This window comes from Ovis aries, chromosome 21 (assembly GCF_016772045.2).
Source record: "Ovis aries strain OAR_USU_Benz2616 breed Rambouillet chromosome 21, ARS-UI_Ramb_v3.0, whole genome shotgun sequence".
In the NCBI taxonomy this organism is placed as follows: Eukaryota; Metazoa; Chordata; class Mammalia; order Artiodactyla; family Bovidae; genus Ovis; species Ovis aries.
In genome coordinates, this window is record NC_056074.1 from 16,105,385 (window position 1) to 16,126,838 (window position 21,454).

The window sequence follows — 21,454 nt, forward strand, 5'->3', positions numbered from 1 at the left end:
CCCCAAGACAAAAAAAAAAAAAAAAGAAAAAAAGAAAAAAAAAAGAATAATCTGGTCATTAAGAATGGATTGAATCTGGAGACTCTGAAAGCTGCTCCAGTTGTCTAGGTGATGGTGATGAGTGAACAGAAGGGCAAGAACTTGAGAAATATGTAGGATACTCTACAAAGACGGTGACCAATCTGATGAGTGCTCAGCGAGGAAGAATGGGGGCTAAGTTCAGGTTTCTGGGTCAGTGAACTGCTGAATGACGGTCCATTCTCTATGATCAAGAAGTAATGTGAGTCACAATTTTGAGGGGAAATGGTGGTAGGAATAGCCAGCATTCCAAACGACTTAATACGTTTTAAACTGCACTTAACTATTATTACAGAAAGGATACAGGTACTACTTACAGAGAAACTATGGCTTAGAAATGTTAAAGTCGTATCACTAACATTTGTATAGCTGAAATTTGAAACAAAGCAATCTGATTCCAAACCCTTCCTCACTAATGTTGAACGTTTCAGTTTTGGTCGTATGGAATCTGACTTACAGAGCGGGTATGCAAACACTACACTGGAAAACGGAGGAGGCACTGGGAAACAGAATCCGAGCTCAGGCAAAAGGTTTGCGTTGAATGTAGCCTCCTTTATAGGGAAAAACTAGGAAAAGAAGCTCATTCTTTTTCTGTCAGTAACAATTGAAACCTCCATTACCATTTCTTTGCCTCCTTCCCACCGCGCCCCTCCCCCGCCCCAAATCCAGTATAATAAACGTCTGGCTCTGAGGTCATAGGAGATGGGGAAGTTTCCAAATTCAGCGCTTGGCATCGAGCTAGCGGATGCGGAGAGGACCATAAGATAGGGGGTGAGCCGTATTCTTTGACCATGACTATACCACTAACAACCCTGAAACCAGCCCAAAGCCTTCTGCCTCGAAGGAGCCCGAAGCAGTAGACCTTGCGCAGTCAGAGGAGAGAGGCGAGCGCAATGACGTCACGGGCAGCCGGGTGCCTTCCCCAGTCTCTGGCGTCATGCGCCGATGACGTCATTCCAGGAGTGGCCCTTCCCCGCCCCCACGCCTGGCTGGGCCTCGCTCACGTGGGTCCGTCCTGTCCTCCCCGCCCCCTCCCACCTGCCGGAGGTGGGGCGGGCCGGGGCTCCGCCGGCGCCTGTGCCTCAAGGGGAGGGGCGGGGGCCGGTGGGCGAGGCGGTCCGCCCGGCCAGCGGCGTACAATAGCTCGGCTGAGGTGGGGGAGGCGGCTCGGCGGCCGCTGCAGCTGGAGTCCAAGGTGTGGGCAGCACCGTAGACGGCCCCTCACGGTTTCGCCCCCACACCCCTTTCCCTCTCTGCTCGTCTGTAGCGTCTTCCTCATCGACTCTGCCGTCCTGCCCCAGACGCTTTTTTCCCTCAGACTTTTTACCCCCTCTTTCACGGAGCCCCGCGCTCTCGAGAGCCCCTCAAAGAGCTCTCTGTCTCTCCACCTCCTCCCCCAGAGGCCACCCGAGCTCCTCATATCTCCGAGCAAGCGCCCCCCGCAGCCGCGTCGCCTAGGTCCCTCCGCCTCCCCGACTCCAGCCACGGTCGCTGACCCCCTCCCCCCCACCCTCGCCCTGTCCTGAGGGGACTTCCCGGCACGAGCGGGTCGGGAGGCGCCGGGCGAGCGGCGGCGGCGGCGGCGGGCGGGAGAAAGTGAAGCGGCCCCTTGCGCACACTCGAGCGCTCACTCCGCGGCTCGGCCGCGGACACCGGGGTGGAGAAGGAGGAGGAGCCGAGTCGAGCCGAACAAGCGCGGACGGTGAGAGCCGGCCTCCCGCCCTGTACCCCTGGCGTCGCGGGCTGCCGGGCTGCGGCGCCGGGCTGGGGGAGGCGCGGGGCGGGGGTTCCGGGACCCATTCATTCCCCGCCGCGGCCGGGCGGATGCGGGCGCCAGGTGAGGGAAGGCGGGGGCGTCTCTTTCGAGGCTGGCCATTTCTGTCGGACCAACAAAGGCCCCCGGTGTAGTAACCCGCGTGGCCGCGGGTCTCTGACGCCTGGGGACCCAGAGAGCCAGGGCAAGTCAGCGGAGGGGAGACCTCGCAGGTCCGGCTCCGGGAGCGACTGCCTCCTGAACTTTGTGGTCCTCGGATCCTAACTCTGGACCGCGCAGGGGGACCTAGCAAGGCGGCGACAGGTTCATTGTGCACAAGAAAAGTCACCTTTGTCCTGGCCGTGGGGATCACCTATAGAGTTGAACTCCTTGAAAAATACGAGTGGACAGTGCTTGACTTATGCCGCCCCTCCCCCACACCGGCAATACTCTAAACCTGTGGCGTTAAAACACGGGGAGACGAGATTTGGAGTTATTTTATGTTTCTTATTCCACTTCAAAAGACGTGATTATTATAACCTTTACTGTCTTGAATATTTTCACAGCAAACATTGCTGGGAGTGTTTTGGAAGAATACTTGAGAAGTTTTGCGTGTTGAGAGCAAAGTGCTTTTTGTTTGTTTAGCCCTTTGGATAACTGTCTTGCGCTTTTCCTCCCAGGACTGTGAAAGGTGATGAGAAGGGTTAGTAGTTTGGTTACCAATAAAAATTTGAAGTCACTAGTCTAACCTTTAAGAGTTGTTCCTAGAAAAATCTTTAATCTTGCCTACTGTGTCTTTGTGCCCTGTCTAAACTTTGTCAGGGGAAAAGAGGAGTCGACAGTACACAAATACCTCCTTAGTCTTACCTCATGACTTCTACTTCCTGTGTGACCTTGAGCAGGTCACTTCCAGTTTTAAAGGCCCGGGAGTTTGCTTGTTTGCTTTTGTGCTACTTAGTTTTCAAGACTTTACTGAAGCACCCCCGCCCCACCCCCCCAACTCTGGCCAAACCTCCCATGAAGTCTTTGCTGGCACCCACCCCCATAATCCTTTCAGGCAAAACTTTCTCATTGAGTCCCTCAGAGGTTTGGTAGGATTTATGATACAGCACTTGTTAACACTTTGTTGTTGTTACTATTTGGAAAATCCTGAATCAGGTGCATATGAAATCCACCTCATCTTAACTAGAAACTCTACTTCTCAAAAAAGAGGGTGAGATGTATGGAGAGAGTAACATGGAAATTTACAATACCATGTGTATTGTAACTGAACAAGGGAAACTGGAACAGAGAACTGAAACAGGGGCTCTGTGACAGTCTAGAAGGGTTGGATGGGGAGGGAGATGGAGGGAGGTCCAGGAGGGAGGGGGCATGGGTGTACCTCTGGCTGATTCTTGTTGATGTATGAGAGAAAACCACAAAATTCTGTAAAGCAATTATCCTTCAATTATAACAAAGTGGCAAAAAGAAAAAAAAGGATTTTTGAATGATAGATCATGAAACATTCCATGAAGCTTATCCAGTTAACTTATGGGTCTGTCTGGTAAATTTGCTTATTCAGTCATTCATTTACCCAATATTACTGGAGTCTGGAGAGCTACTGTGTTTCAGGTCTCCTGCTAGGGCTGTGGGGATTCAGAAACTGTTAAGACATTCCCTGTCTGTCAAAGAGCTCAAAGTCTAGTGGGTGAGGTAGGCTTGTAAACAATGAAGGCCTTCCCTAGTCTCTACAACAGCTGTACAGGGAGTAGTGTGCAATAATTGAGGCTGCTGGACCTGTTTTACAAGTCTTGTCCTGGTCAAAGTGAGTCCCAAAAGGAAGGTAGTGACCTGCCTCTCTTCTGTGAGATAGCACTTGACAAAGAGCTTTTTTGAACGTATATTCAATTCAGTATACATTTACTAAGCACATGGTATGAAGCCCTGTGTTAAATTTGGAGGAAGGACTGCTTTCTAAAAGGAGGTGGTTGTTCAGTCACTAATGTGTCTGACTCTTCGCAACTCCCAAGGACTGCAGCAAGCTAGGCTAGGTTCCTCTGTTCTCTACTGTATCCCAGAGTTGGCTCAAATTCATGTCCATTGAGTCAGTGATGCTATCTAACCATCTCATCCTCTGTGGTCCCCTTCTCTTTTTGCCTTCAGTTATTTTCAGCATCAAGGTCTTTTCCAGTGAGTTGGCTCTTCACATCAGGTAGTCCAAGTGTTTCTAAAAGGAAGGCACTATATATCCAGCCCCACTCCTGACTAGTCATTGCCTAAAGATAAAATTTTAAACTTTTTGATACGAATAAGAAGCTCTCAGAAATTAGAGTACTGCCTGCCTTTGCAGCCTCACTTTCTACAACTTCCTTGCCACCCTCTTCTCATCTCTGCTTTTGCATGTGCTGTTCTGTCTAAAATGCCATCCTGCACCTGCCTATGGAGAAGCACTTATACTTCTGGGAGAAAAATGAAAGTGTCCCTTAGTTTTTCCTCCTATTACCTCCGTATAATGAGTTGCTTTTCTGTTCCCGGGCTTTTATAGAGACCACTCTTATAGATCTCTATAGCACTTTGTTGCAAATTTTTTTGACTTTATCACATTGTTGCAAATATTAACCTGTGAATTTTTTGAGGGCAAGATCTCTTTAGTCTTAGTGCCTTGCAAAGTTTCTGGCACTGAATAAGAGTTTGAAATGAATGTATGAGTGAAGAAAGCAAATCAAGGCCCTTGAGTTTGAGATTACCTAATTCTTTGGGTTAGAATAATTTTAGCTCCAAGTGTAGTCCCTGTACCAGGATCATCAATAGAATCTGAGAATTTGTTGGACTTGCAAATTACTTGTCCCATTCCAGACATACAGATGAAAAACTCTGGGGTTGGGAACCCCAGATATTTAACAATCCTCCACGTGATTGTGATACTCGCTAAAGTTTGAGAACCACTGTGTTAAATGATCTGCCTTTAATAAGACCATTACCTTGCCACCTCCCTCCCTGCTTCCTTTCTCCCTGCCTCCTCTTTCTTCCATAGCACAAAGTGCCTGACCTTCCATTCCATTTCCTTCCATTCTGTTCCATTCCATCCCATCTGTTCCATTCTGTTCAGTTTCATTCCATTCCATCCTATTCTATTCCATTCCATTTCATATCATCTGTTTTTCTCACTTAACTGAAAGCTTCCTGAAAGCAGAGAATTTTGTTTTATTTACTTCTGTAATCCCAGGGGCTAAACTAGTGACTGCATATAGCAGCCATTCAAATATTTGTTGAATGAATAATATAAAAATGATTTAACTCTATTTACTGCCAGCTGCTACATTGGGGTTTATTGAAGAACAGTTTTCAGTAGGAAGAGGAACCTCACTCCAGTATGCAAATCCAAATGGATTCCAACATTTTGGGGGATTTATTTTATCAATAGATTGAGCTCCCCCCCCCCACCCCTTTTACTTCTTTCTCCATCAGAATCTGCATGATTTTTTCTTCTTTTGTTCTTTTCTTTCAGGATCTGAAAACTGCAGCTGAAATACCCTAGGCCAGGATTGCACTTAGTTTTGCAAGTTTAAGTAAGCACCCTAACTTTTGAACCTTTTAACTTGAAACTGTTTCTTCCGGATCTCCTGTGGTTTTTGTCTTTCTCTAGTGATAACTTAAAGCCATACAAGGACCTGTTTGACTCCACACAAAGGTTTCTCTTCCTTGTGAAGCTCTTAAAGTGTTTTGTTTCTTTCACTTTCTTATTAGCCCTAAGATACCATATCCAGTTTTCTCTTTTTCTAACTTCCCTCTGGGAGATTGGCTTCATTTATAAACAGTTGTTGAGTCTTTCTCTACCATGTGCTGGGTCCCATGGTGGGACAGATGTACAGAGGATGTGGTTCAAGTCCTTAAGGAATTAAAGATATTACAACATTATATAATAAGTATGGAAATGAAGGAGTTAAATGGAGGGATAAAGTGATATATACTCATAAAGGTGGGAGAAAGCTGTCTTTTTAAATTATAAGTTGATCAAACAAGCATCATTTTGATAAGCAGACCTTAAACATTTTTTAGTTAAGAGGTTGGCAGTTTTATTGGGGGAAACTAAAACAAAAATCAAGGTAGAATCAGCAATTGCTAATTTGAGATACTTCTCAATTCTATTGTTGCTGGTTTTAATGAAATTTCCTTCCCCCCTTTTTGTTTTTCTAAATCATGACTAGGAAGTCGGGGAATAAAACTTTTTTAATAATAAAGAGAAAAGTTTATCAAAAAGAATGTGCTGTTTCATTTTAATTCCTAAGGACTAATGTTATTATTTTGGGTGGGTGGTTAATGAAACCCAAAGAAAGTCAGGAGACCTTAATTTAGTCTTGATATTACTGCATGACTTTACGGAAATTATTTTATCTCTGTGCCTTTGGTTGTAACTTTAAAATCAGGATAGTAACAGTTGCTATGACTGGCTTACAGGTTTATGAAGCAACTAAAAAAATATTGAATATAAAAATACTTTTGAAAAGTATAATTTGTTACCTAAGTTGTTAGGTTGTGGTAAACTTATTAACAGCAGTTTACATTATTGAACAACAAGCAGGGATCCCCAACCCAGGGGTCTGCATCTGGGATCTAATGTCTGATGATCTGAGGTGGAGCTTAGGTAATAATAATAATAGAAATAGGGTCCACAATAAATGTAATGCACTTGAATCATCCTGAACAACCCCCTTCTGTGGAAAAATTGTCTTCCATGAAACCAGTCCTTGGTGCCAAAAAAGGTTACAGACTACACTGTACCAGATACCATGCGAGATATTTTTTCCAGTCTTCAAAATGAACCTGTAAGATGATTGCTAGTATCTCCATTTCAATGATAAAGAGGCTAGGCTTAGACTGGTGAAGGGATCTTGTTCAAGGTTTTGCTGAAAGTGACAGACCTCAGTTCCAGTCCATATCCATCTGATACAAGCAATTATGTGTCGTTATTCCAGCTGCTTTAATTTTTCTGTATGGCAGAGTTTAGAAATGTTTTGTAAGTTTATTGCTGTGAAAGTTAAGTTTTTTCTTCATTTAGCTTTCTTTCTTTGTACATAGAACGACGGGTGAAGAAAGATTTACTTGCGTTTATGTTTATCATGATTAGGTAAAAGAATAACATCCTTCCCTGGTACTTTTTATTCAGCTTCACAACAGCCATCTATGAGACAGATATTTATTTTATAAGTTAGTATCATAGAGATGTTGTCTTACTCAAAGGCATATCATTAGGAAATGACTAAATATTGATTTAAAACTATGTTTTAAAAATCTAAGTGGGTTACTTTATTTTTGCCACTATATCATAAAAGGCAATAACCTTTTAAACTCTATGAGGCTAAACTTTGGGGCACTAGAAATGTCCTTTTAGATTGCTCTCTAAACTCTCTAACCTCTTCTCACTAAGAAAATCCTGACTGAAGTCCATGGTTTGAACCACAAAAAAATAATTGCTGATAAAACTCTGCCATATGGTCATGATATTGCAGACTTACAGGATAACACTTTTTCATTGAAGTTGAGAGAGCAGACTTTATCTGTATTCTGAGTCACTTGTGCCTGAATATTTGTTTTTCCTTTGCCAATGTAAATTTATTAACATAGTGCAATACATTTCTCTGCTTTAGTGTTAAGCTTTATCTCTTACAAATAACTTCCTCCACTCTCTCATCTAGTCTTTGAGATGGGAGAAATCTGTGTGTCAGGATCCTCTAGATTATCCCCTCTCTAGGAGTAGTGTAGTAATAAGTCAAAAAAGAACCAGAGCTTCATTGATCCCTCATAAATAGGATTTTATTTGGTATTGATTAATTCTCTAAAATTGATCTAAGTCTTATTAAAGAACTCCATTATGTTTTGGCTCTTATTCATGGAGATGGTGTGTGGTAATTTGCTTGCAGCATTGGGAAATTCATTCTTGTTTATGGGGCTTTCTTCCTCCACTTTTCCACTTCCAGTCCTCTGCAATGTCCCTTTCCCTTTCACTTTGTGTAAGTACTGAAGCTGACAAGAGCATTCTTCTCCTTTATAGAATCTGCCTTTTGAATCTTTGGAGATGATAAATGACAGTATATGTGTAGCTTCTACCTTTGTCTGTCTGCCTGTATTTTCATGGTTTAGCTTATTTTCTCTCTCTCTGATTTGCACAAAGGGATTGATGGCTTCCTCATCAAAACTCTTGTCCCATAGTACTTTGTATATTATGGCAATATTATTGTAGTTTTTCTGGGGAAGGAGAAGATGTAGAAAGAAAAGTTAGACAAAGACCTACTTGGACACTTATTTAGGCCTCTATTTCTTCATTTGGAAAATAAAAATAATACCTAACTTACGGGGTTGTTGTGAAGATTAAATGAATAATATGTGAAAATGAATTATAAGATGTTAAGTTATATAGATGTTAGGTACAACTGTTGTAATTTTGTGACTACTATTTATGTCTATTATGTATAGCAATGGTTTTTAGTTTTGGCGATGTGCTTGAACTACTTGTGAAGATGTGAAAAAAAAAAAAAAAAATACAGTTGCCTGGACTGTATCTCAGGTCTACTTAAGCAAAGTCTTATGGAATCCTTATTCTTGAAAAGTTACAGATGATTCTGATATGCAGCCAAGTTTGAAAGTACTGCCTTATAATATTTTGCATAAATGTCTTTTGTACTTACTATATGAAAACTGTTTTAATTGTCATCTGCTGCTGCTGCTAAGTCACTTCAGTCATGTCCGACTCTGTGCAAAACCCCAAAGACGGCAGCCCACCAGGCTCCTCTGTCTGCAGGATTCTCTAGGCAAAAATACTGGAGTGGGTTCCCATTTCCTTCTCCAGTTGTCATCTAAAGTCCATTTATTTGCTAAACACATGTTATGCATCAGGCATTGTCACGGGCTCTGAAGAAAAAGATTGTAACCTGGTGCCTACCTTTAAATTTATAGTTGAGAACCAAACATGACTGTAGACAATTGTATTATATTGAGAAAAAAATGACACATGGATATGTATACTGGTGGTATGTGAAGACAGGAAAGGCATCTACTTCACCTGAAGTAGGGATGGCTTGGCAAGCCTTCTCAATGGAAGTGGAACCTAAATTGGATTTGGAGAGAGAAGCAGGAGTTAACCAAGGCAGCGGGGGAGAGGTAGAAAGAGAAGGGAAAGGAGAACCTTCCTGAAAGAGAGCAGTATGAAGATTAGAAGGCTTGAGAGCATAATTTGGGGAACCCTGAGTAATGTAGTACACTTAGAGGATGGGGTGCAGAGTGGGGAGTGGTAAGAAAGGACAGGAAGGCAAGGCCCAGATGATGAACGACCTTTTGGATAGTGTACAAAGTACTTTTACTAATGTTATCTCACTTTATTCTTTCAACAGCTCCTTGGGTTAGCTTAAACAGGTATTATTTCATGTCCATTTTATAGAAATGAAAACAGGTTAATTGAAACACCTGCGGCTATACAGCACAGCTGTGGTTTGAGGACTGGTCCTTCTGACTCGAGCGCATATTTTTCCCAATACACTTTTCCCAATAAGACTAGCTGTCTTATACTTTTATGGGAGATCAAGTGAGCTCCATAGATAAGTGAATAGCAATTTGTAAGCTGTAAAGTGCTTGACTCATGTTGGCTATTAGTCCGGAGTTTGGACTAAGTGACCTATTCAAGTGCTTTTAGCTCTTAAGATTCTGTGGGCATTTTCTGGGATTTTCCTTTATCATGAAAAAAAAAAAATATATATATATATTTTTTTTTCCACCAGGAGTTGGTAACTAGGGTCCAGCAAGCTAAAATAGTATCAGATAGTTACTCTTCCAGTTTGATTGTCTTTACTCAGATCCCCTTGTTTTTAAGATACATTTATGTTTCTTTTATTATGAAAGTAATACATAATTCTTACAGAAAATATGGAGAATACAGAAGAATAAAAGATAAAGACAACAACAAATGTCAGAGTTTTATTGTACAAGATAATCAGTGTAGCATTTCATCTACTCCCTTCTGATCTTTTTAAAAAAAGTGAGTTTGGGATGGTGAACTCCCTGTTTCTCAGCCACCTTCTACCCCCAGTCTCATTGTATACTGAGGATAAATGACATCGGGAACAAATCATCACCCTCAGCCTTGTAATAACTGACCTTTTACTGGGGATAGTGCTAAGTACTTTACATTTGATTTTTCATTTACTCCTCAGAATAATCCTACAAGAGTGATACTGTTCTATACTCATTTTACAGATGAGGAAATTTAGAAGCAGAGAGATCAAGTTGGGATTTGAAGACATGTTTATAATTACTACTGTGTAACTATGGCAAGTCACTTAACCACCCTGAGCCTCCATTTTCCTTAGCTGTGATATAGATGTATTTGATGTCAGCTTCTTAGTTCAATTATTTTATGACTAATAGTTTTTTTTTTTAAATTTGTTTGTTGTTTGCTTTTACCTTCTTTCCTCCTTTTCCCCCGCCCTCACTTTTACTACTTAGTAACATAGTCCCTGACCCCCATAGTCTATTAGTAATAGTGTTTCAGTGTGGAAACAATTCTCCATGGGCTAGCAGAGCAAAATTTTAATTTCCAGGCTGTGGCATGGGTAGAAAGGGACTTGGTATAGTTGGGAGGGCTCTTAGTTCCCCTATAACAGTTTCTTATATTTAAAATTATTTTCCCATCTGGAGTTATCTGGCCAGTTCAGATTCTGGGATTTTTATTTGGTGTCTGGGTAGATTTTGCTTGATCAGTTCAAGACGTTATCTATATGTAATCTGCAAAATAACTGAAAACAAAACAAGAAAGTGGGTGAGCAAAGGGTAAAATTTCATTATGATAGACCTTTGAAAGTCCAAGTTTCCTAAGTGGCCTAGAGACAGTTAGTATATATTTAGGTTTGTGTGTGTGTGCTTAGTTGCTCAGTCATGTCCAACTGTTCGCAACCCCATGGACTATAGCCCGCTAGGCTCCTCTGTCCATGGAATTTTTCAGGCAAGAATACCTGAGTGGGTTGCCATTTCCTACTCCAAGGGATCTTCCGAACCCAGGGATTGAAGCCACGTCTCCTGTGTCTCCTGCATTGGCAGGAGGATTCTTTACCATTGAACTATCTGGGAAGCATTCATACTCTTATGTGTTATTCTGTGGCATTATTTGATTAATATCTGTCTACTAGACCCTACTCTCCAGAGAATCATTTTTCTGAAGAGAAAGAATTCTAACATAGTACCTATTTCCTTAAAAAGTATCTTTTTTTTTTTTTTTTTGCTGTCTGTTGTAGATGCAGTTCCTAATATATAGTAGCTATTCTGTAAATGTTTTTAACTGAATGAGTAAGAGTAGAGCCAGCATTCAAACTGAGGTGCATAGACTCTTTAATCACGTTTAGCAAATATGCAAGAATCCTTTCATTGTCCGGTGTTGGGAGAGGCCAGGAGAGAGGAAACCTCACTATGTTAAATATTTAGCTGCCCAGTACAAACACCTTTGACCTGAGTCAAAGTTAAACGTATGCCCTGATGCTCAGTAAGGATGTGGAAAATTCTTAAGGGGCTCTCCAGCTACTTTGCCATTCTGGGTCTTTCTTCCTTTTATCTGAGTTAAGGAATTATGTTACCGAAAAATGGTATTGGATTAAGGCCCTTTTAGGCGTATTTGCGTTCCAGAATATTCTTTGTTTTCTTTTTTAGTGTTATCCCAGGCAGTGGTTTTGTATCAGTTTCTTTATAGTGCCAAGTAATTCTAATAAGGCTTAACATATACATTACTTTCATCAATTAAAAATAACAGAGCCCCATTTAACCAACTTTTGTAAGACTGTTAATAAATTTAAAATTCAGACACAATTCCATCAGTCAAATAAATGAACTCTTCTGTTTTCTTTTTTCTTGTATGTAAACATACTTACTTACATAATTATAATCAAAATATAAACCTACATTTGTTGTTTGCCTTTTTTTCTTGACTTATAGTAAACATTCCCCCATGTTACTCCTTAGTATCCATTATAAAATTTAAGGTGATATTTCATAATTTGCCTAAAACCATTGTGTTGGTCAGTGTTGTACCTGAGAAACAGAACTGGTAGAATTCCTTAGCATGGAAACCCCAGTTCTGCTCTTAAGGCCTTTCAATTGACTAGGTGAAGCCCACCTATATTATGAAGAATAATCTCCTTTATTTAAAGTCAGCTGAATGTAGACGTTTACTGTATCTATAAAATACCTATTAAATACTTTACAGCAGCACCTAGATTAGTGTTTAATTGAATTACTGGATACTGTAAGCTAGTTAAGTTGACACATAAAACTAACCATCAAAATCATTTAGTTTTCTCCTTGTTATAAATTACACTAATTTTATCGATAACATTACATATAGCTTTCTACTTTCAGAGTTTATTTCTTTAGAATAAATTCTGATCAGTGGAATTGTTGAATCAGTGATATGTATACCTAATAAGCTCTTGATAGCATTTAATATTTGGAAACTAAAAATACCACCAGTTTTTCTTTTATTGATTTCTTCAGAAGTTGGTCTGTTCAACTGACTTATTACCCATTTCCAAAAGCCTGTTTTCCCCCTCGTGTTTTCTAAATCTGGAAATAGCCACTTTTCTTCAGGGTTATCTTCAGTTCTCCCTTCAGTTTCTACCTGTCACTTTCTCTTTGTGCTTTCATTTCTCCCCCCCCCCCCCAACTTTGTCTCATTTATCACAAAACAGAATAAATTAAAAAAGAATAGATAAAATAGAAGCTTTATATTCCTACTTCTGAATTTGAGAATCTACTTGAACTTGAACCCATTCCTTTTTTTATGAAGGAAGTGATTCTCTTTCAAGGAGAGGCCTGATCCTTTGTGTGCTTTTAGATTCCTGGGGTCCTGTCTTAGAAATCTCACTTCACTATCTTCTTACATTTTGCTTTTTAGAGTTATCATAAGCAGTATTCAAATGCTTTATTTAAAGGAAAACAGTTTTCTTCTCTACCACACAGTAGTGCTCCTGAGATCCCATGTCAGCCTTCAAGCTAAGCACTATCTTTGCGCTCTTTCAAAGGTAGTCTTCTTTATATAGCTGTTTACAACTTCTGCTTCTAATTCCTTACCTCCTATTTACTTGGCAGCCTACTCCACTCTCTTTCTGTCCCCACCACCTTATCATAATTGCTTGTGCTAAAGTCCATAATGACCCGTATGGTGCCAAATTTACTTAAGAAAGAAAAAAGCAAATCACTCCAAAATCATAGCCACACATAAACCACCTCCCTTCCCATAATCCTTTAATGTCGTCAAAATGTTCTGTTGTGGTGCAGAAGTCAGTTTTTTTCCTTTAGTAGTTTGAAACAAAGGCTACACAGAGAGATTGGCTGATATTTCATTTATGTCTTCTTTGATTTCTAAATTCCCTCTCAGTCTCTCCGCCCCCATCCTTTCAGATTATTTGTTGAAGAAACCAATTGTCCTATTGAGTTTCTCACTCTGCATTTTGCATCACCCTGTTACAGTTTAAGAAGTTCCTTGGTCCTATATATTACTTATAAGTTAGAATCTAGAGGCTTGATAAAATTCAGGTTTTTTTGTTTTGTTTTGCATGACCATTTTATATATGTTAATGTGTTCTTTCATCAAGAGGCTCATAGTGCCTGCATAGCCCTCTTTTGTGTTGTTAGCAGCCATGGAATTTCCTTTTTATTCTTGTCTTTCTGGACCTCTCCATATATTTATTTTATTGATTACTCCCACTTTAAAAATATTCTTTTCCCTTCTGTGATATCACTTTCCTTGTTTGTCTCCTACCTCTGACCATTCCTCCATTTATTTTGTTGCCTTTTTCTACAATGTTGACTTTAAATGTTGCAATTCCTCAAGGGAGAGATCCTCTTCTCTTACACTGTGCTCTTTCTACTTGATTTCGTTCATTGTCCTACCTTTGAATACTGTATGTATGAGCACAGCTTCCCTATTTCCCCAGATACTTCTAGCTTAAACTTTTCTCCTTAACTCTAGATCCTTATATTCAATTGCCTGCTTGATATTTATACTTTGGAGTCTTATAACATCTACTACTTACCATGCTCTAAACTACATTCTTGGTCATTTTTCATAAACCTGGTCCTCTTCCAGTTATCACTGTCTTACTAAGTGAGATTTTTGATTTTTGGTTGCTCAAACCTGAAATTTAAGATTCAACTCTGACACCAACCTTCTCTCCTTTCCTTCATATGGAAAACTGTACTCCCAACCTTGTTAATTTTACTTCTGTATATTTCTTGAATTCATCTACCTCTCTCCATTTCTGCTGTCACCTCCCTAATCCAGACTACTATCCTCTCTACCTTGGACTATCTTTTAACTGAGTTATGTGCTTGAAACGTGTAAAAGCTTTTTATTTTATTTAGGAAAAAATATAAATTATTTTCTTTTTGGCCACATTGCATTTCTTGTGGGATCTTAGTTTCCCCACCAAGGATTGAATCTGGGCCCTGGTGAAAGCAGTGAAAGTGCCGAGTCTTAACCACTGGACCGCCAGGGAATTCCCAAATATCAAATCTTAAACATGATTTTAAGGTTTTGAGTGACTTGGCCTTGTTTTTTGTTTGTCTAACTTCATCTTGTGCATCTCTCCACCTCAGTGGTTATGATTCAGAGATATTGGCATCCCCCTAAAGTTTGAGAAAGTCTCTCTTGCTTCAGGGCCTTCACACCTGTTCTCCCCTGGTATGCTTCCCCTAACCGCTGTTTCTGGTTTCCTTCAGAAGTCTAGCTTCTTTCTCCCACCTCTTTTTCTTCTTTAAGAAAGTTGAGTATTTTCTTCTTTTTAAATATTGGTTATCTTCTGTGAACCAGGACCTATTTGATCTAAAGATCGCCTTCATTATCCTCTTACTGTATTTTGTTTTTTTCTGTAATAGCTTTAATTTATTTGCTTATTTTTGGCTGTACTAGGTCTTCATTGCTGCATGTGGGCTTTCTCTATTTGTGCCGAGTGGGGGCTCCTCTCAGGTTGCAGTGTTTGGGCTTCTCATTGCAGTAGCTTCTTTTGTTGCAGAGCACAGGCTCTAGGGTGTGCAGGCTTCGGTAGTTGTGGCCCAGGGGCTTAGTTGCCCTGTAGCATGTGGAATCTTGTGACACCAGGAATCGAACCAATGTCCCCTGCTGTGGCAGGCAAATTCTTAACCACTGGACCACCAGGGCAGCCCCTGTAATGGCTTTTATAATGACCTGTAATTCTGTCCTTACTGACTGTTTTCTGTCGAGCCTTTCAGCTCCTTGGGGTCAAAGATCATATCTCTTTTGTTCACCTTTGTTCCCCATAACCTTAATGTGGTGCCAGAATATAGTGAGTGTTGTAATATTTGCTAAATGAATGAGCTCACATTATCAAGGATTATCAAGCTTTGTCAGTTTTATCTCTGAAGTTTTTTCCAAATTTGTTTTTATCTTTCTATCTTCTGTGCTCTCCTTTAGACCATAATAGTCTTTTCTCTAGGTTTGTAATTAGCTCTTAACTAGTGTCCTGGCGACCAGTCTTTCTGTCCTTTTATTCACCCATTAGTCTGTCTGAAATAATTTTCCTGATCCTGTTAACTATTCTTCTCAAAACCGATCAGTGTGTCCCCATTGCTGGTGGAATAATATGCTAATTAGTTTGTTACTCAGGGAACTTTGCAATATGATCCCATCTACTTCTTCAGCCTCATCTCACTTGACCCTAATCCATCCCTAAAAGACTGAATTTTATTCACTTTCATATATCACTTTGTTCCTTCAGCCTGGAATTCCTTTTTTCTTTATGCTATTAAAGCTCTTTGCTCTTTAAGATTCAACTTAAATCAACTGAGCTGTCATTTTTTCCCTGTAGGCTTTTAGCCCTCATATACCCATTCATGACTATAAATTCCCTGATGGTATGCTATAGACTGAATGTTTATGTCTCCCCCAGATTCATGTTAAATCCAAATACCAAATGTGATATTTGGAGGTGGGACCTTTAAGAGGAGTTGAGGTCATGAGGACACAATAGGATTAGTGTCCTTATTCTCCCCTTCTGCTATGTGAGAGAGAATGACTATCTATGAATCACATAAAGAGTTCTTACCACTGAATCTTCTGGTCCTTCGAACTTCTCAGTCTCCAGAACTGTGAGAAATAAATTTCTGTTGTTTGTAAACCACATAATCTATGGTATTCTGCTATTGTTATTTAGTTGCTAAGTCATGTCCAGTTCTCTTATGACCCCATGGACTGTAGTCCTCCAGGCTTATCTGTCCATGGGATTTCCCAGGCAAGAATACTGGAGTGGGTTGCCATTTCTTTCTCCAGGGCATCTTCTTGACCCAGGGATCAAAGTCGGATCTTCTGCATTGCAGGTGGATTCTTCGCCACCAAGCCACCCATGGTATTCTGTTGTTCAGTCACTTAGTTGTGTCCAACTCTGCAGCCCCATGAACTGCAGCATGCCAGGTTTCCCTGTCCTTCACTATCTCCTGGAGTTTGCTCAAACTCATGTCCATTGAGTCAGTGATGTCATCCAATCATCTTTCCCAGCATCAGGTACTCTGTTATAGCAGCCCAAAAGGTCTAAGACAGGTAATACTTTGTTTTGTTCCTTGCTGTATACTCAGTATCTTAAACAGTGTCCGGGATGTAGTAGGCTCTCAATAAACTTCTCAATAAACTTACTGAATTTTTGAATAAAATAATTTATCCACTGTCAACAAATATTAAACTTTTTTGAATTTTCATAGCACTCATTCTATCCTTTGGACTATGATTACATGTATGGATGGTCATTTGTTATCCATGGCAACCAATCACTTATAAAATCAGTCCCCACTCAAATATCCCCTTCCTTGCTCACCCCTGGGCTTTGTTCTCCTCACCCTCTTTGTCAGTAGTTACATTTCTAATGGTAGTATAATTAACATCTAAGAGTGTGATGCAGGTATGTTCTAAAACAAAAGCTGAAATTTCTGCAAAACATGAAGAATTTTATGAATTTGAAATAAAGTTATGCTGGAGAATGGCTTGAACCACACACAGCCATGTCATTGACAAATGAGAATTAGGTAAAGTTAGACCAGTTTAAAATTGAAGGAAAAACTAGTGTGAATAAAGACATAATCGCAGACTCAGAGGAGAATGATTTGAGTAACAAAGGATTCAGAGAGACCCTTGGGAAAAATTGGTGAAGCTCTTGAATACTTTTACAAAATTGATCCTCTCATCAGTGTGTTCTGAAAGCCAAATGTGAAATGACCCAGTGAGTGATCTTTGGTTTAAGAATTACCTTGGTGGTGATTACAGGTTAAATTTTATTAAATTACAGATTACAAAATTTTGTTTTATACTTATCTTGATAAAAGCCTCATCTACTTTTTATCTTTTTATTTACTAGGAAATTTTTGTCTCTCATCGGTTAACTTAATTGGCAGTTTTAGGTATTAGCTATCCTCAGATAACAGGAATTCCTTTGTATGTTTTTGTTCCTGTTGGGTTTAGTTCCCTGATGTTGGGGACTGTGCATTATTCATTATATTCCTTTGGGGCCTAGCTCAGAGTCTGGTATATAGGAGCTACCTAGTAAAGCAAAGTGCTAGGAAGAAGTGAACAGTAATAGAAGAGATTTGGAAAAGCACTTTGAAAAGATGCTGTTTGGGGAGGAGAACTAAGATCCCACAAGCCGCATGGTGTGGCTGAAGATGGGGAAAAGGGTACTGTTTGGTGCAGAGTTTACATGGCAAGTAAATGAGTAGAGTTTGACTGCTGTGCTTTGTTATGTCCTAATGGAGAACCTCCTCTCTTATTATTCCTTGCTAGCTCCTGCCTCACATGTACTTTAATATTCAAAGTCTGTTCTCTGCCTCAATAGCTCTTGTTATCATTGTAATTTTTCCTGGAGATTGAGATGGAAATGAGGAGGGCTGCAGCCTGGGCATCCACATTCATGAGAACTTAGAAATGCAGAGGGACCAAATGCCATGCCTGACCTAGATGGATCCAGGTCAGCCAATCATTGCTTTCCTGCCTTTCCCTTTGTTCTGTGTGCCGCCAGGCTTCTATCCTGCAGGAGGTTTATGCTACAGCTGTTTGTGCCAATTAATACAATGCTAATATACCCCTTAATGAAAGCATGGAAATACAGGGTCCCAGCCCATGGCTAATAGTGTCAGCTTTCAAAGTACCTTTTCACTAGGCACCTAGAAACCTTTTGACATTGTTTTTGAAACCATAGAAACAGATGCTGAAAGTGACCCTTGCTTAGGGAATCTATTCCTTCATGTTATGGGATAAGGAAAAAGAAAACCTGAGAGATGGTCAATCTTGTGCCACAGTAACAGTTCCATGCCCCCATTTTAACAATTCTCTATCTCATGTAAAGATAATTTTGTCCTCTATATTGTGTAGCAGCTAAAAACCCTTGCTACAGACCTAACCATGAATCCTGTGGCCCTACCAATTCCGGACTCTGTGATCTGGGCATAGTTACTTAACCTCTGTAGTTTTAGTTTCCTTATCCTTAAAGTGGTACTAACAGTAGTACTTGCTTCATAGGTTTGTTACCAGGATTACAAGACATAATAATTGTAATGCACTTAACAGATTCTGGCACTTAATAATTGTTCTGTAAATGCTGACTGCCATTATTATTGCAGAGGAGGGGAGTGAAAATGAGCCTAATGACCAGGGCTTTAATTTATAGCCCTGTCCTCGAAACCTTTGTTCGCAGTTCTCCTTCAGTTAGAATTTAAGCCTTATAAAAGCAAGGACCTTGTCTACTTGCTTCTCTGTATCCTCAAGTACCTAAAATAATTTTTAGCATATAGTAGTTGCTTAGTAAATATTTGGTGAGTTAATGAATTCTTTTAGGAAATATTTCTCTGAATATTTTTAGATATGTTTTTTATATATCTGTACATCTACTTTTAGATATTCCAGTGACTGGAATCTTTTTTATTTACAGTTTATGTGAATTTGCACTTGTCTTTTTAGTTTTTGTGTTGTGTCCTGGATCTTCTCAGATGTCTTTGTTTCCCCCTACGCTATAAATCTTTAAGAGTGGAAGACTGTGATCTCTGCTTTGGGAGTTAGCTCCTATAGCCCCTAATATCGGAGAAGGCAATGGCACCCCACTCCAGTACTCTTGCCTGGAAAATCCCATGGATGGAGGAGCCGGATAGGCTGCAGTCCACGGGGTTGCTAAGAGTCGGACATGGCTGAGTGACTTCACTTTCACTTTTCACTTTCATGCATTGGAAAAGGAAATGGCAACCCACTCCAGTACTCTTGCCTGGAGAATCCCAGGGACGGGGGAGCCTGGTGGGCTGCCGTCTATGGGATCGCACAGAGTTGGACACGACTGAAGCGACTTAGCAGCAGTAGCAGCAGCACCTCCTAATATAATAGTTTTTTGTGCATAGTTATTATGCTTTGTAATTACTGACAAGTGACTCTAAAAATCACTTATATCCATATTAATTTTCAAGCAACCTCAGTATGTGGGACAGCATCACTCCCAGCTCTAGCAAGTTGTGAATTTGTAGGGTCAGTCCTTGGTGGCAAGAGATACTTTATTGCCTTTGTGAATGTTACTCTATGCTTGAAACACTCTCTCCTTCACTTTGCCCCTTCTCTGCCAGATGTCATACTGCTCTTTCTTCAGGGCTGTTTCCTCTGTCAGGTTGGTTTTCTTCCTTTCTTCTGTAGTTAATTCCTTGTTATGTAAATCTCTTCATGGAGGAAGTGGGCAACTTTTGCAAATGGGATGATTGTGTAGGAGGACCTTATACACTGAGGGAAGATTTGATGCAAAGACAAGGAAGGAAACGGTCAGCTGTGGGAATATGACGGTAAATATTATATGTTATCTTTAGTGTAGGGCAGTTTATTGGTCAGGTTCTTATTGATGGGGGCAAGTAACAGAATATACTCTAACAAGTTCAAGGAAAATGGATTTATTAATGGGTACCAGAGAGATTAATGAGTCTTTGGGAGAATGGAAGAAATGAACCCAGGCTGAACTTCCAGGAATAAACTTTCTAAACTGCACCAGAGAACAGAGCTCTTAAGGATGCCACTGTCTTTGCAGCTTTAGAATGCAGAATCAGGAGGCTGTTGCTGCACCTGCTAGATCTAGAACTATGCTGTCTTGGTTGCAGTTTGTTTCAGCAAAAGGGATGTCCTATGCCCAGTCTCTCTCCATTCATCTAATATTGTTCCAAATCATTATCTAGTGTGAGAGCATCTGATTAGCAGAAACAAAAATGACTTGTAGAGGGGAGTCTGGGAGTACTTATTATTTGTCAGATAAAAGTTAGCTGGATTGATAGTTAATAAATATTAAGTGCTTTCGGAGATAAGAAGTGGGATTCTGAGTGTTATGGAATATAATAGAATGGAAGTAAAGAGTGAAAAAAAAGGGAATCTGGGAAATAAAGGGTTTGTTTTTTTTCAATCTCTGTAGTACTCAAAGCTTGAAAGGGGTTAGAATAGGTGTTGAGCAAACTGATTTACATATTCTACTGTAGAGAGTATTCAAGTGGGTTGTACCCTCTTCCAGTTGTTGTTGTTTAGTCACTAAGTCATGTCTGACTGAGTACCAGATTCTGTATCATTTGGAATTCTGTAAGCAGCAATTCCACTCAAATTTGGCATAAATCATAGTGAAATTTATGTCAATTTACAATTGTAACAAGATAAAAGTAAAAGCTTGTGTTACTTTTATCACCAAGTTGCCTTCCATCATGGTGGTAAATTGATGGAAACGGAGGAGCTAAATTTCTTTGTTAACCAGTGGATGAGAGAGATACATAGACAGAAGGGTCAGGGGAAAGGGAGGGAGACAGGGAGAGAGGCAGAAAGAGGCAGAGAGACAGACAGACACTGACCTCATCTCCCAAAATGGACAAAATTTCTTCTCTTTAGTCCAGTTGGACCACCTTAGACCACGTATCCATCCTTGAACAGAGATTCCAGGGATGTGCCAGATGCCAGTTGATTAAGCCTACGTTCTTGGACTATTCATTGGCAAGAAGAATGGAATTAATGTGTTTGGTTTGGATGTAGAGTGAAGACCTACGCCTGGATCTGGTTTTGGGGCCAGCTTTCCCTTCAGACAGTGGTTTTCAAAAAATGGTCACAAGGAAGAAGGAAAGAAAGAAAGAAAGAAAGAAAGAAAGAAAAGTCGCTCAGTTGTGTCCAACTCTTTGCGACCCCATGGACTGTAGCCTACTAGGGTCCTCTGTCCATGGGATTTTCCAGGCAAGAATACTGGAGTGGGTTGCCAGTTCCTTCTGCAGGAGATCTTCCTGACCCAGGGATTGAACCCAGGTTTCCTGCATTGCGGGCAGACGCTTTACCATCTGAGCCACCAGGGAAGCCCATAGTCACTTGGGAGCTTGTTAAAAATGCAAATTCTCAGGGCACGTATCAAAAACTCTGGGTCTAAGAATGTGTGTTTTAACAAGCTCTCCAGGTGATTTTGACTCTGGCAATATACTAAAATTTGAGAACTGCCTTAGTTACATTGGTTACTGAGGAGTGAATACCTGAGAAAAATCAGGGCTCTAATAAGAGAGAGGAAAAGGGGAATGGATGCTGAGCAGCCAGTAGCATCCATTTCAGACCTGTAAAGGTGAGTAGGG

The 21,454-nt window shown here is 40.4% G+C and overlaps 1 protein-coding gene across 14 annotated transcripts in view; it reads left to right on the forward strand.

The window, feature by feature from the left end:
- Positions 1-1,216: 1,216 nt before the first annotated feature.
- PAK1 (p21 (RAC1) activated kinase 1) overlaps positions 1,217-21,454 on the forward strand; it is a 161,780-nt gene continuing 141,542 nt past the window's right edge. For 3 of the 14 annotated variants that reach the window (XM_060403963.1, XM_042238205.2, XM_060403965.1), the window contains exons 1-3: positions 1,217-1,780; positions 2,398-2,534; positions 5,319-5,379. The gene's annotated coding sequence lies outside the window, so the exon portion shown is untranslated. Of the gene's footprint in view, positions 1,916-2,397; positions 2,535-5,318; positions 5,380-21,454 lie in introns of all 14 variants that reach the window. The other 11 variants (XM_042238210.2, XM_027959849.3, XM_042238209.2 and 8 more) reach the window with 5 other exon arrangements.